General features: G+C 52.2%; 1 pseudogene; it reads left to right on the top strand.

Moving 5' to 3' along the window:
- Positions 1-8,843: 8,843 nt before the first annotated feature.
- Positions 8,844-10,057, top strand: LOC146171577 (uncharacterized; annotated as a pseudogene).
- Positions 10,058-10,334: the final 277 nt, after the last annotated feature.

Below are 10,334 nucleotides of genomic sequence, written 5' to 3'. Positions count from 1 at the left end.
TCTTTGCATCATATCACGGACCTGTTCGTCGATTATCTTACGTTCTGAAGGTGAAACACGGTATGGTGTCTGTCTAATCGGGTGTGCAGATCCAGTGTCGATCATGTGATGGGAGCGGGAAGGCGGAATCGGTGGTGGCTGATCTCGAGCAAAGTCGAACACGTCCGCATGTTTCATAAGAACCTCCATCAATATTCGGCGATCGTTGGTGGGTAGCGATTGATTTATCATGGACTGAAACTGGGATTCAGCATGATCTGGACGTCTAGTTGAACGAGCAACGCCGTCACTGAACGCGGCGATGTGCATAGAAAGGCGTTCTTCAAAGTCGGCGAGTTTCAAACCACGCGGCAATACGGCAGGTTCATTGGTATGGTTGACAGTCCAAACCGTGGCACGGCCCTCGTTCACTCGAACAACGCTGCGGGGCACCAACACACTCTTTTTAGCACCGGAAAGGGAAGCCGGTTCCACCAGAGCGTCGAAGGCATTGGGAACCGCGCCCGAAGACACAACTGGGACGAAGATGGCGGACATCGCCGGAACGACGGTATCCTCGAAGACAGAAAGCACTTGGACAGCCCGCGGCGAGTCTTCTATGAGGGCCGATCAAAGGCTGGGGCTTATTGATATCTCGCCACTGTTGAAGTCGAGAGTTGCGCCACACTGCTGTAAAAAGTCAACTCCTAGAATAACGTCGTGCGTAGAGCGAGGGAACACCGTAAATTCAGTTCTAAACTCGTGTCCAGCCATCGCTACATTTACATAACAAATACCAAGTGGAACCAACGATTCTCCCCCTACGCCTCGAAATATGACAGTTCTATCCCAACCACACATAATTTTGCGGCCGAGACGGTTCTTAAAATCTAAGTTCATCACGGAAACTGCAGCACCCGTATCCACTAAGGCCATAACACAAACACCATCCACTAACACTTCCAAGCGGTTCTTCAGCATAACGACCGGTAGAGGAATTGGCAATATCGATGACCTGGCGACCGCACCTCCATCGGCCGCACACGCTAGTTTCCCGGTGGCGTAGAAGAACGGCGGGGAGAAGGCAATTGTCGGGAGCGGCGGGCAGGAGGAGTCAGGCTGCGATCGGAAACTGGTGAGTCGTTGCGTGGTGGTAGGTAGCGGTAGGAGCCCGAAGGAGGGGGATAGGTCGGGTCACGGACTTCTGGACCCACGGTAGAACGGTGATTCCACCATTGGCGCTGGTAGCGTGGTGGCGGGTTCCGGCGGCGGCAGAATCTGGATATGTGGCCAAGCATACCACAGCGGTAACAGACGGGTGGTTCACGAGCACGGTCCAAATAATAGTCCTCGGTAACAGGATCGAAGCGATCAACAAAGTCCAGCCGCTGGGGTTGTTGCGGAGGAGGTGGCGCCCTGTAGTGGGTACGAGCTGAGGGAGCAGGGCCATATGAGTCGTTTCGGTGGTTACGGACGGGAGGAGGAGCGGTAGAACGACAAGAAGAGCGCTGGATGGGAGCTGCCTGCAGGGAGCAGCTATCACAAGGGGTTGCATTGCGGTTCACATCTTGATGGCGGGAGAGCTCGTCGCGGACAATTTGGCAAATCATGTCGGCCAAATGCGGCGGCTCATGTGAATGCTCGTGAGAATCCACGCTTGCAACAGTGGTCACGTTAGGCAGACGACCGAATTTCGGGGTTATGCGACGCAGCTTTAAAGTTTCGAACGTACGACAGTGCTTGATCACGGCCGTGGGAGAATCCGTGTTTTCTTTTGTAATTAAAAAGTTATATACGTCCAGCGCGATGCCCTTTAAGATGTGGCCAACTCTGTCTTCATCAGACATGCTCGGATTCACCGCTTTGCAGAGTTTTAGGACCTCTTCTATGTACATTGTGCATGTTTCACCAGGCCCTTGGGCTCGCTGGAATAAAGTCTGCTCAGCGCATTTCCGTTTTGCCGTGGTATCCCCGAAACAATTTCGAGTCTCTTCTTCAAAACGCTCCCAGCTCGTTAAGGACGCTTCATGGTTCTCAAACCATGTCAGGGCTGTGGAGTCCAAGAAAAAAACAACATTTTCCAGCATTACAGTGGCATCCCAGCGATTGTACTTGCTCACCCGCTGGTAATTGGTGAGCCAGTCGTCCACGTCTTCGCCAGCTTTGCCAGAAAAGGTCCGCGGCTCACGGTAATGCTGCCATGCGGGTGCCGCTGGACCTGGCTGCCGTGCATCGCCGTCTTGAATCATTGTGGGTGTCAAAGGGGGGGCCCAGCGAGTCGTCGGCTCGAACGAGGTAGAGAGGAATCCATGGTGATCTTTCAGCACCTTCCACCACACTGTTAAGGTTTATTTACAAAGTGGTTCTGCTCCTTAGCCTGATGTGCTAACCAAGATATAGCGAGCTTCCTCTTCTTCCACTTCTATTCCGGAGAGCCTCTTTTTGCACTTGTTCTCTTCTGTTCGCATGCCTGACAATATATATTGAGTCATGCTTGTGACAGTTTACCATGGAATACCTTGGACAACGATTGCGGATGATGACTTCTAAATCCACATATTAATATTTTAAATGCAACCCATACCTTTAAAAACTCACTTATATAGCCCCTGGGGAATAAGTCGTTAGATATAGCATCAGAGTATACAGATGGGCCTCGCAATATTGAACAAGTTTGAGTATAAAACAATAGCCAAAATAGCATGTGATTTAATAATGAAGAAGAAGGCGTTGTAAGGACGTATTAGAAGAAATGAGCTATTTTACAATATTAACTGAGAGTTAAGTGTCCTTGTTAGACGTGATATAGGAGCATTTATAGCTGTTTAAAAAAATATTATGCCAAAAAGCGTGAACTAAAAAGAAAATACAGGACCTTGTAAGACTTCAAAATTTCACAGGGTATTGTGAAGGATTGAGACACTTCTGTGAACATAAATATTGTGAAGAAGATGGACCCCTTCGCTGGACGCTGATGAGAAAGAAGCAGTTGTGGTATTGTCATCGCGCAGATCGTGTTGGTCTTGATCGCCTCGCTTCCCTGTCGACCTCGACGCCGTTTTCAACGTCCTTCTTCTACATTTGGTGGAGGTGCGGCCTGATATCCTTATCTCACGCTGGAGCTTCGCATCCGCACTCGTATGGCTAATGACGAACACCGCCCACCCCTATACCCCGCCGATTGTCTGCTCTGGCTCCTTACGCCAGCGAGACCCTGCGCTCTTCAGCGGGACTGACGATGCTGACTGCGATGACTGGCTTGCTTCGTACGAGCGAGTGAGTTCGTGCAATAAGTGGGACGATGCCGCGAAGTTAACCAACGTCATCTTTTATTTGACCGGCGTTGCCAACTTGTGGTATCGTAACCAGGAGGCCGATATCACAACTTGGGACTCATTCAAGGCTAGTCTTACAAGCGTCTTTGGTCGTCCAGCTGTACGCAAGATCCGCACCGAACAACATCTACAGGATCGATCACAGTGGCTCGGCGAGACATGTACAAGTTATATTGAAGATGTAATCCACCTGTGCAGTCGCGTAAACGCTCAGATGTCCGAGCCACAGAAGATAAAGCACATCCTGAAGGGCATCGAATATGACGCCTTTCAAATGTTAAACACCCGGGATCTGACTGCTGTTTAAGTTATCAACTTCTGACAGAGCTACAATGAGTTTCGCAAGTAGCGCATCCTCCCTCGAAAGCCTTCCGCGCCTGCAGAGTCACTTTCTATCCTCTCCGCAACATCTGAGACCTCGCTGCTGCAGCAGCTCAAAGACTTAATCCGAGAGGACGTTGCTCGCCAAATACTTCTGCTGCCCACAAACTGCGAGATGTCCCTCAATTTGACGCCCCTTCGACAGGTCATCGCCGACCGGGCGACGGAGGCCTTTCCATCTGCCACTCCGCCAGCGCCCATGCCTCAGACCGCGCCGGCCGTGGAGCCCCTCGCATACGCCGACGTCAATATCGCTCCACCACTGACATGCGCCCCCACTCCTGTCACACCGCTGACGTACGCTGCCCTCGCTGCCCGACCACGGCCACCCAGCTACCCTGTGGTGTACGCTACGCCTCAAGGGCCTGTGCAAGAATTTCTTCAGGCACCACAGCCTTTGGTTTCACCTCGACCGCTGCGCCGGTATCGATGGCGAACCAGTGATAACTGTCCCATCTGTTATTCCTGCGGATTTGCTGGCCATATTTCTCGGTACTGCCGAAATCGCACTCCTGATGATTTTGTACCACGCCGAATGTCAGCTTCCTGGCAGCCACCCCGAAACCAGTACGCAGCCGCTGATCCATCTGCAACTTCCGTCGCAAATGACCATGCCACCGTTTCTCCGCTCAAGCTCACCACGTCGTCGCTCCCTATCTCCTCTGCGACGGCGTCCCGGTCTTGCGCAAGAGGAAAACTGAATGCCGCAGTTCCTGAGGCGAGAACTGCGCAACGATTGAACTGTCAAAGGCCTCACGTATCTCCCGCTAATATGCTTGAAATTTCTGTTGACGGCGTTGTAGTACTGACTCTGCTGTTTCTGCAATGGCTGCAAGTCTTTGCCGTTCATTTCGCAAAGTGACGACACCAATTTCAGAATTCTCACTATGAACGGAAAATGCTCAGCCTATAGAGCCTATAGCGGTGTGCACAGCACGAGTCGTCATTCAGGAAATTGTGTACGCTATACAGTTCCTTCTGCCTTCCTGCTCGCATGATCTTATCTTGGGCTGGGATTTTCTACCGCGTCATAATGCGGTGATAAACTGTGCTCGTGCCGAACTGGAGATTTTTGCGCTTGACGAACCATCGCCGGACGTTCCTTATCCCAAAGTCGTCGTTGCCGAAGATACTGATCTTCCTGCGTGCTCTTTCATTCTTGTGCCCACCACCGCTTCTGCTTTTTCTCGCAGTACCGATGTACTTTTCACCCCATCACCTACCTTTCTAAACCGCAAAAGTCTCCCGCTGCCTTATGCCGTACTTTCTATATCAGCTGGCCTCACCGCGCTCCGGATTTCTAATCCGTTCTCATTTCCCGTATCCCTGCGTGGCGGTGAATGCCTGGGCACCATCCAGCTCATGGATTCTGTTCTCACCGCTGACGAAACACCCTCTTCGCAGCCCGCTGACTTGGCTGCACTCACACCGCCTGTTCTTGCTCTGGACCAGTCTTCTGCCGACGTTTTTCTACGATCCGTCGATGCCAGTCTTCCTGGCCCTCAACGCTCTGAACTCCTCGCACTGCTTCATCAGTTCCGCTCTTCCTTCGACTCTCATCAGCCTGCTTTGAGCCGCACATCAACTGTTGCCCACCACATTGACACCGGTTCCCATGCTCCTCTGCGCCAGCGTCCCTATCGAGTGTCTGCCACTGAGCGCCGAGTTATTGAAGCCCAAGTTCACACTATGCTGCAGAATGGCGTGATTGAGCCGTCTAACAGTCCGTGGTCCTCTCCTGTTGTCCTAGTGAAGAAGAAATACGGTTCTATACGCTTCTACGTCGAATACCGTCGCCTGAACAAAATCACGAGAAAAGACGTCTACCCCCTTCCGCATATAGATGATGCATTGGACTGCTTACAAGGTGCTGAACTCTTTTCTTCGCTCGATTTACGAACCGGCTACTGGCAGGTACCCATGGCTGCGGACGATTGCCCTAAAACTGCATTTGTCACCCCCGATGGCCTCTTTGAATTTACCGTCATGCCTTTCGGTCTCTGTAATGCCCCTGCTACATTCGAGCGTATGATGGATACTATACTGCGTGGCCTGAAGTGGAAGACGTGCCTCTGTTACCTTGACGACAGCGTAGTGTTCTCGAAGGACTTTGAGACCCACATCTCTCGCCTGAAGCAGCTCTTGACATGCATTGCGAACGCCGGCCTGCAGCTCAACTTGAAGAGGTGTCGTTTCGCTGCTCGTGAGCTGACCATTTTAGGCCACGTTGTGTCGAAGGAGGGTGTACGTCCTGATCCTGCCAAAGTTCGAGCTGTGACCGAGTTTCCGAAGCCTTCTACCATCAAGCAATTAAGAAGTTTTTTGGGCCTGTGCTCATACTTTCGGCGGTTTATACGGAACTTTGCTTCTATTGTCGCCCCGCTGAATCAGCTCCTCGGTAACACCTCAGATATTTCGCTGTGGTCATCAGCATGCGAGGACGCCTACAACGAATTGCGCCGCTTCCTCACAGCCCCGCCCATCCTGCGCCATTTTGACCCTGAGGCGCCCAACGAAGTGCATACAGACGCCAGCGGTACATTTTCATCGGCGCTATGCTTGCTTAGCGCCCCTCCGGCTTTGGTGAATACGTAGTTGCGTATGCCAGCCGTACTCTCACAGAATCTGAAGCAAACTACTCAGTAACGGAAAAGGAGTGCTTGGCCATTGTGTGGGCCCTCACAAAGCTTCTTCCTTACCTTTACGGCCGTTCGTTTGACGTAGTCATGGACCATCATGCCATCTGCTGGCTTTCATCACTCAAGGACCCTTCCGGCTGCTTGGCACGGTGGGCTCGTCGTCTACAAGAATATGACATCCGTGTTATTTACTAATCTGGTCGCAAGCATACAGACGCCGACGCTTTGTCTCGCTCACCGCTGCAAGCGGACCTTGCCAGCCTCTCCGTCTTAGACTCTGCGGTATCTTCCCTCGACATCAGTGACATGCCCGCTTATCAACGAAAGGATCCATAGATCGCATCCCTTACTACTTTTCCGAAAATTCAGCGATTACCCCTTCACGCCCTCTTCGCCGTCAGGCTTCCCGCTATGAGATTCGGGATCACCTACGTTACCGGCGCAACTACAACTCGAGTGGACGGAAATGGCTCCTCTTGATTCCGCGCCATCTACGGACTCAAATATGTACAGCTTTTCACGGCGATCCGCAGTGCGGTCACGCCGGAGTTTTCAAGACGTACACACGCATCCGTCTTCGCTGCTATTGGCGCGGTATGTATTACTCGGTTCTTAGGTACGTTCGATCGTGCTTGACTTGCCAACGCCGCAAACCTGCTTCTCACCGTTCGGCTGGTGAGTTACAGCCTCTCACATGCCCGCTTAGACCCTTCGACCGCATTGGAATTGACCTCTATGGCCCTCTTACATACACAGCTGATGGCAATCGCTGGGGCATCGTCGCCGTCGACCACCTGACGCGATATGCCGAAGCCGCCGCGCTCCCAGCTGCAACAGCCCGAGATTTGGCCGGTTTCTTATTGAAGATCTTCATTCTCCGTCACGGTGCTCCTCGTGAATTGCTCAGCGACAGAGGCCGTGCTTTCTTTTCTGACGTCGTTCAAGCCCTGCTCGCTCAGTGGACAATCATTCACCGGACTTGCACCGCCTACCACCCGCGAACAAACGGCCTTGTTGAACGATTTATTCGCACTCTCGGTGGCATTCTCGCGAAGTACGTCGGATCCAACCACACAGACTGGAATATTGTCCTTCCTTATACCACCTACGCGTACAACACTGCTACGCAATCCAGCACGGGTTTCTCTCCGTTCGTTTTGCTGTACGGTCGGCATCCATCTGCTCCTCTTGATACTGTCCTCCCCTACAACCCTGACGCATCAGAATGTACCACAGTGACCGAAGCTACACAGCACGCAGACGAATGCCGCCAGAGTGCACGGACATTCACAACCGACTCTCAGTGGCGCCAAAAATATCGCCATGACACCATTCAGAAGAATGCACCACACTTCGAGCCCGGCTCACTCGTGTGGCTATGGGTTCCATCCGGCAGCCTCGGCATCTCAACAAAACTAATCCAAGTATCATGGCCCCTACCGCGTCGTTGAGTGCACTTCACCAGTGGACTATGTTGTTGAGCCGCTTACGCCATCTTCCGATTTGCGACGCCGTGGCCGTGAAACTGTTCATGTGCAGCGCCTTAAGCCGTTTTACGACCCCATTGTATCTTCGTCTCCTTAAAGGGACACTAAAGACAGCCAAAGATGGTATGAAAATCTAATAAACTACATTTGGTGACACTGTCGCCGCATATCCGGCAGCAAAAAAATCGAATAATTGCTGAGATATTGCGATAAGAAGTTGAGGTTTTTTCTTGTTCCCGCCGGTCGAATTCAAACTGTGCCCTCCGACTACGTAGTCGGAGTTGAGTGACGCACACTATGACGTAAGCGGAGACTCCGTGATAGCTAGCGAGCCGGCGCGGCCCGCGCCGTCGCATCCCTCAAGGGCCAACATGGCAACAGCGTACTCGCAATGACGGCCTCAGCCGAAATGAATAAAACGATGAAGAGAGTAATTTACCGAGCGATGGGCCCACAAAGGAAGAAAAAAAAACATAGAGCGCTTGTAATGCACAATACTTTACATGTTTCTCAAGCTTTTGCGCTCCTTCTTGCACTGTGTATAAACAAACCGAGCCCTCGGTCATCGCAACGCTTCCTGACATATTTACATACAAATAAGATTTAGTTACCAGCAAAATAGTGTCCTGGCTGCTGCGCTTGTCAGTTTTGAAGCTTCGTCGCGCTTTTTTCCTTCAAGGTTTGTGCTACAGCTCCGTGTTCAGCGAAAATTACGTCCACGGTAGCAGAACATGACCGAAGTGCCGGCGCCACTACATTTGCCAGCGCTTTGAAATTCCACATGTTAAAATGGATCCAGTGCACAATATAGTGCGCATAGGCAACCAGAACATTAGTTGCAAGACGTGAGAGCAGGCAGCATGCGCCGATGATCAAGAAGTTGTAATTTTTTGACCGGCAGCAGAAACACTTTATTGTAAATGGGGCCATGACATAAACACTACAAATATTTCGAAGGTTCCTGTGGCGCGGCGTAGCTGAGCGGAATTCCACTTCCGGCTTCGCTAGAGAGCGCACGTGTATTCATGGGCTCCCACGGAGCGGTGTCAGCGGCCCAGCAGGGCCGCGGTAACAGGTTTTTGTCCTCTGACAGTGATTACAGGTTGTTTTGCCCAGTCTTCCCAGAGGTCGGTTCGTTTTAAATACCGTATTTTTGCACGCTGACATAACCGCCCGGCCGTATAGGGTTGAAGATTTTCGAGACGCCCTCGCTAAGCTTTCGGTGCTCCCCGACGTTATTGCTTTGGGGGCGTATCGAATGAGCCATGTGTGGGCCGTTACACTCAAGGATGCCGAAGCAGTCAAGAAGGTGGTCAGCATTGGCGAACTGCAAGTGAAGAAGAAGCGATGCCTCGTCATTGACCCGGCCAACAGGGATATACGCATGAAGGTGCACTGGCTCCCGCACAGTGTACCAGACGAGGACGTGCGTCTCGCCTTCGCTCCTTTCGGCAAGGTCAGTGACATCTCTTGAGAGCGGTGGCGTGCTCAAGGAGTGACAGACAAAGGCTCTACCACAAGAAACGTGACCTTGAAGCTGAACGTCGGTGTGAAGGTTGACGATCTACCTCATCAGCTGAGCGTGTCCGGTGAGCTAGCTCTTGTTGTGCCGGGCAGGGCTCCACTCTGCCTTCGCTGCCGAGCCACAGGCCATATTCGCCGTGAGTGCCGTATTCCGCGGTGCGGTGTCTGTCGTCGCTTCGGCCACGACGAGAGCCAATGTTCGCGGACCTATGCCAGTGTAACCGGACCCGTGGGCAGTGAGGATGTGTCTGACCTGCTCATGGACGAGGCAGACGCGGAGGAAGCATCAGCTGCAGCAAGTGCGCGAGCCACTGTGGCGACGTCGAATAAACCTAAACCGCAAGTGGGGGACAGCACTGTACAAGAAGCAGTGGTTGAAGAACCGCTACAAATGCCTTCACGAGACATCGTGGAGACGCCGAAGGGCATGGACGAAAAGCCTGCACACACCGCCGTGGCCGTCAGCCAAGCAGACGCCGACAGCATGGACACTGCGTTCGGAGCGGCTAACCTCCCGGCAGGGAAACGGCCGCACGATGACACCGACAGCAAGCAATTGCATCAGGAAGGAATTGGTGCAGACGAACCACCAGCGAAAACGCCAGGACCAGGTATGCGGCGATCATCCTTCAAGCCGCGTCTGAGCAATCCGGCCGATGCTCGGAAGGCGGTCAAGCCGCCACCGTAGTTTTTTTGCTGTCAGGGTCGTAAAAGGATTGGGTGGGATATTGGTCACAACAATGGCTGAAACACTGTATAAATTAGTATTTGAACGGATGCCGGAAATAGGCGTTTACGTTCCTTTTAAATCCAAGCAGAATTTTGGTTGGGAAGCATGCGGTTCCCATTGTATCGCAAATGTATCAAACGAGAAGCATGTTTCATTGTGATGGGCATCATTCGTTCGTGTAGCCATGGCAAGCATTCTTGAAGCAGCGTTAAGGGTAGCCACTCTAAACGTAAGAGGCCTTTGTGCAAGGAGACGGCAG

This window comes from Amblyomma maculatum, unplaced genomic scaffold (assembly GCF_055883805.1).
Source record: "Amblyomma maculatum isolate TAMU_Amacu unplaced genomic scaffold, ASM5588380v1 scaffold_19, whole genome shotgun sequence".
In the NCBI taxonomy this organism is placed as follows: domain Eukaryota; kingdom Metazoa; phylum Arthropoda; class Arachnida; order Ixodida; family Ixodidae; genus Amblyomma; species Amblyomma maculatum.
This window is presented reverse-complemented; position numbering and strand designations above follow the sequence as displayed.